Here is a 5843-nt window from a genome sequence, read left to right on the forward strand (position 1 = left end):
CCCAGCCTGCGAAGCTCCACTCTTCCACCACACACTTATCCGTTCCCAGAAATTTGTCAAGGTCTCAGTAGAAGGTGTTAGGAGGCATGAGACAGACAGGAACCCCACTGCATGCCTGAGCCTGGTAGGAGTGAATGACTAGGGGGGCGGCTGTTGAACGGGATGTCGGACAGAGAGGAAAATGGAGAAGAGGCAGAAGTGGGGGAGGGGGAGGCACTGAAGCAGTAAAGATGCCCTTGCCTCCAAGGGTTCCAGAGCATCCCTGCCTGAAACAATGTTACCAGAAGTGTACTTGAGCAGCAGGGGTCCCCTGAGGCGTTACATCTGTGCCTGTTCTCAGTGGGCATGTACACCTGTGTAAGCAAGCGCATACCTCACATAACATGCATACATAATAACACCCAGCACTATACACACACGCCCCACGTGCACAAGTGTACTCCAGAGTGCGCGTGCACACACACACACACACACACACACACACACACACACACACACTCACTGACTCACTGTTCCTGTACCTTCTTGGTCCCGTAGGAGAACTGGAAATGATTTATGCCCAAAATTCCTCTCTTGCACATCCTCAGAGCCCAACCAAGGCGTTAGGAAGTTTGACCTTAAACAACCTCATTTCCAGCTGAGTGGGGCGGCTTATGCCTGTGGTGACAGTACCCAGGAAATAAAGGCAGAGGGATCCAGAGTTCAAGAGCAGCCTAGGCTACATAGGAGACCCTCCCAGATTTACTTTTTAAAGAAAGGAGGAGTCTGGCAATGCACACCTATAATCCCAGCCCTATGCAAAAGAATTACTTTAAATTCCAGAGGCTGCAGGCTGGAGAGTGGCTCAGCGGGTAAGAGCACTAACTGATCTTCCAGAGGTCCTGAGTTCAAATCCCAGCAACCACATGGTGGCTCACAACCATCTGTAATGGGATCTGATGCCCTTTTCTGGTGTGTCTGAAGAGAGGGACAGCGTACTCACATACATTAAATAAATAAATCTTTAAAAAAAAATTTTCAGAGGCCAGCCTGGGCTACATAGTGAGTTCCAGGTCAGCCTGATTTCAAAGTGAGACCCTGTCTCAAAAGAAAAAACCCAATGTTTCCCTTCTGTTTAGGGCTTTGGTTCTGAGCTGTCTCTTCCCTAACCGAGTCCTTTGTGCTGCTTTTGTTTTTTAGCAGAGAAATAGTTGACTTTTTTTTTTTTATTTTAGAAAAATATTCTCAGCTGGAGAGACAGCTCGGTGGTTAAGAGCACACACTGGCCCTGCAGAGGACCCAGGTTCAGTTCCCAGCACCCACGTCAGGTAGCTTTGCAGTTACCTGTGACTCAAGGTCCAGGGGTCAGATGTCATCTTCTATCCTTCATCAACACAACGCTGGTGTGCACAAACCCACCCACATCTACATACATATGTATATGTATGTGTGTATATGTGTATATGTGTGTGTGTGCATACATACATATATATATACACACATACAAACAAAAACAGAAACAAAGTCTTATTTAAATGAAAAATAATCCTTTGCTATTCAAGAGTTAGATAATGTAAAATAACAAGAATAAGATTAAGATCACAGGGGAAATCTGGTGCTATAAGGAAATGGACCCTTCTAGAAGTTTCTTCTAAATGTTTTCTAATTTGTTTTAACTGATAATAAATGCTTTTAAAAGTCTCTTTGGTAATTAATAAAATTAGCCAACTAATCCTTTTTTTTTTTTAGTATAAAAGTGCATGATATTTCATGCTCTGGACTGGATGCACTATATATTTTTAAATACATTGTAACAGTATCTCTCACAGGCTTCTGGAACAATGGTTCTCAACCTGTGGGTCGTGACCCCTAAGAAGGGCTACCAAGTTTTCCATAGGGATTGCCTAACACCATGAGGAAAACACAGACCTTTACATTATTACTTAGTAGTAACATTACAGTTATGAAGTAGCAATGAAAATAATTTTATGGGTGGGGGTTCACCACAACATGCAGAACTGTATTCCAGGGTCTCAGCAATAGGAAGGTTGAGAACCACTGTTTTAGACTCATCTGTGCTACTGTAGACTGGAGATTTTGTGTCCCCTGTCGACTCCCGGCTGAACGTTATGGCTGATTTGACTACTAAATACCATGAGTTCATTTTTCAACACAATTTCATGTAGCACAGCCCAGGCTAGCCTCCAATCCACTATGTAGCCAAAGATGGCTTCTGAGCTTCTGATCCTCCAGCTGAGATCTCCGACAGGTGTCACCACAGCAGGCTTCCGTCGTCTGAATTCCATAGAGCTCTGTGGGGCCCCTGCGTGTGCGTGCACATGCACACACAAACGATAACTGTAATGATAACATTGAAATTAAAACCCTCTCCCTTATGGGTTGTGGGGATTCCCCCCCCCCCATAATGTACAGATCCCTGGCAGGTTCGTCCCTAGGGAATCCTGACACTCTCCTGGACTGAGGAGGCTTGTCTCTTATGAAGCGTCATTCCCCTGTCCCCTCCTTCAAACCCTCCTCCTTGCTCTCTTCAAACTCATGGCCTCTTGTTCCATTAATTGCTATTTCACCAATATGTATATAGATAAATATTCCTAAATACATGAGTACTGGTTTATTAAACTGGTGGTTGTGGGTTCTCCGAAATCCAAGACTTCCTAGTTGTGGGATAGTTGGTTGGGTTTCCAGTACTGGTGCCCACTAATGATAACAGCAATAACCCTGGTTCCATATCTCCTCCTCCTGCTGCTCCTCCTCCTCCATCTCCTCCCCTTCCTCCTCCTGCTCCTCCTCCTTCTCCTCTTGCTCCTCCTTCTCTTGCTCCTCCTTCTCTTCCTCCTCCATCTCCTCCTCTTCTTCCTCCTCCTCTTCCTCCTCCTGCTTCTCCTCCTCCTGCTTCTCCTTCTCCTGCTCCTCCTCCTCCTCCTCCTGCTCCTCCTCCTCCTCCTCCTGCTCCTCCTTCTTTTTTAATCTGCCGTAAGCACCAAACAGCTTCAGCCATCAAGCCAGCCATCAAGCTAGGATAACCAAAGAGAGGATTTCCCTCTTGTTGAGCTTGTCTTAAGTTGAATTAGAGAACCGTTGGCTACCATCAAGGTGTGTGTGCCACTCCTTCACCTTTAGAGTTGTGGATCTCTGCCTGTCCCTGTTGTGGTTCATAGTCTTTATACCTGGGTAAGCCTCTTGGCTTCTCCCTTCTTCAGAGCCTTTCACAGCACCTTCTGGTGCCACGAAAGCCAGTCATCAGGGAGGAAGCAGCCAGGACAGTTGCAGCCCACGGGCTTCTGGGCCATGGATCTGAAGCACATGGTGTCTTCTGCAGTGGGGACTTATCTCCCACCTCTGCAGACAACCAAGGGCAGCAGTAATAGCCTTGTCCCATACATTTTTTTAATATATTTCCCCAAGGCACAGAATAGTTTGGGCCACCAAGCCACGCACTAAGCCATGAACAAAAGACTGCCATCAGCTCTGATGATTCACTACAGAAGAACATCAGTACCAACAAGGTGTCTCTTAGCCTACTGCCAGGGGTGGGGGTCCTATACATTCTTAACAAGGGAGGAGAGGGACCAAGCTTGAAAATGCTAAGGATAAGGACATGGATCCCATTGAGATCTTCAAGGATCCTACCGTCTTCATCAGAACTGGGTGTATGTATTTATGGGATCAAACTCGGGTCCTCTTGCTTGTGTAACAAGCATTTGCCTGGCTCTCAGCCATCTCTTGACCAGGAACTTGAGACACGCACAACTCTTAGCAGTTGAAAGTTTATCTTTGAGAAGCCCACTAGGACCTTCGGGGCCTAGACCCACAAAACATGGGCGATCTCAGCAGTGGATGGCAGGACCTGCGGAGATGTGCCTGTCTTCTGCTTAGTCTTTCCCCCAGGCCCAGAGCTGACAGCCCAGAAAGCTGAGTGGAAGATGGTGCCTGCTCCTCTCTCTGTCTCTGTCTCTCTGTCTCTCTCTCTCTCTCAAAAAAAAAAAAAAACCCTACAACTCTATTAAAATAACAGCATGACATAGTTAATTATTCCCCCTAGTAAGTGAAAAACTGCAGGGGCACAACTCATCCAGCTCCCCGCTACCTCATCCTGTTTGCAGAAACTACTCTCAGCCCTTGTTGTTGTGTCTGCCCCATGAGCTCTAAGTGGGCCTGAAGCCTGCCTAGGACGAAGCCCAAAGTCCTGCTTGAGATGTTTGAGACTTCCGCCATCTGTATATCCCCACGCTCCTGCCTCACTTCCATGGCAGGATTCTGCATTCTGTATCCCGTGTTGTCTGTCATACCTTTGTCTCCTCCCACCCCCCCATCTTTGTCTCCCCCCACACACACATTCTTTCAAGACTCTGATCAAACTCTACTTCCTCCAGGAAGGCAACTTTGATGGCTGCAGCCCAGGGGTTTCTTAAAGTGAATCCAATCCATCAGTGTCAGCATCACTTAGCATGTGTGAGGAACATGGGGGAACAGAGTACAGTGCCGAAGCACAGACATCTTGTGGCAGTCCCCATAGTCTCCCGTCATGCGGCATTGTCCCTTTGTGACTGTAATTAGGTTTGCCTGTGTGCATCTGGGCAGACTGTCTTGATTACTAATGCTAATTGATGGGGCAAGGCCCAGCCCCCTATGGGCGGCACTATTCCCTAGGCAGGAGACCGTGGGCTGGGTAAGAGTGGAGACATTGGGTTGAGCCCAAGCAAGCAATTGAGTGGGTGTGTATTTATTTCTCCCTGCTCTCTACTGTGGATGTGATGTGATTAGCTGTTTTTGAAGTCCCTGTCTTGACTTGCCCACAATGACTATAACTTAGAATGGTAAGCTGCACACGAGCCCTTTTTTCCCCAGCCCCAAATTACTTTGTGTCAGAGTATTTAATCACAAGAACAGAAATGACACTAGAATAGTAACCGACAGTCCTTCTCTGAGCCCCCCATAGCACCTGGGCTGGATCTCTCACCTAGACATAGCTGATGCTGGACCGTGACTGACCAGTCACTCCAAAGAGCCTTCTCTCTACGAAACACCTCAATCCTCAGCCAGCCGTGCATAACGATCTGGGGTTTGGGAGCAGGTAGGGAACTCTTTGAGACTCCACAGAGGAACACACAAGCATCGATGGGAGTGTGAGGGGAAAGCAGAGAACCCAACCTGAGCGTCCCCAAGGACTGAAGTGGCTGGGATCCCCTACCTTCCAGGAAGTGACTACAAATTCTCTTTCGAGGAAAATGGTCCACCTTAGCCTCCCAAGAGCCTCCCAGGCTCGGGTTGAACACAAACCAATGAGCATGGGGCTGGAGAGATGGCTCAGTGGACAAGAGCGCATACTGCTGTTACAAAGGGCCTGGATTTGGTTCCCAGCACCCATGTGAGGTGGCTCACAACTGCCTGTAACTGCAGCTCTAGGGCATCCAACAACCTCTTGTGGCCTCTTTGGGCAACTGTACTCGCGTGCACCTACTAACAAACATTCACACATACACAGATTTTTAAAAAATTATTTTTTTAAATTTATTTTTAATTTAAAAAATTTTTAGCCGGGTGGTGGTGGTGCATGCCTTTAATCCCAGCACTTGGGAGGCAGAGGTAGGCGGATTTCTGAGTTCGAGGCCAGCCTGAGAGCGAGTTCCAAGACAGCCAGGGCTACACAGAAAAACCCTGTCTCGAAAAAAAAATTGTTTTAATTTAAGTTTTAAATTTAATTTTAACAAAAACAAAAACATTTCTAAATCCTCATAATTGAAGTTGAAAATAAACACTTAAGAAAGTTAAGCACAGCTGGGCGGTGGTGGTGCACGCCTTTAATCCCAGCACTTGGGAGGCAGAGGCAGGCAGATTTCTGA

Source organism: Mastomys coucha, unplaced genomic scaffold, assembly GCF_008632895.1.
Source record: "Mastomys coucha isolate ucsf_1 unplaced genomic scaffold, UCSF_Mcou_1 pScaffold3, whole genome shotgun sequence".
NCBI classification, from domain to species: Eukaryota; Metazoa; Chordata; class Mammalia; order Rodentia; family Muridae; genus Mastomys; species Mastomys coucha.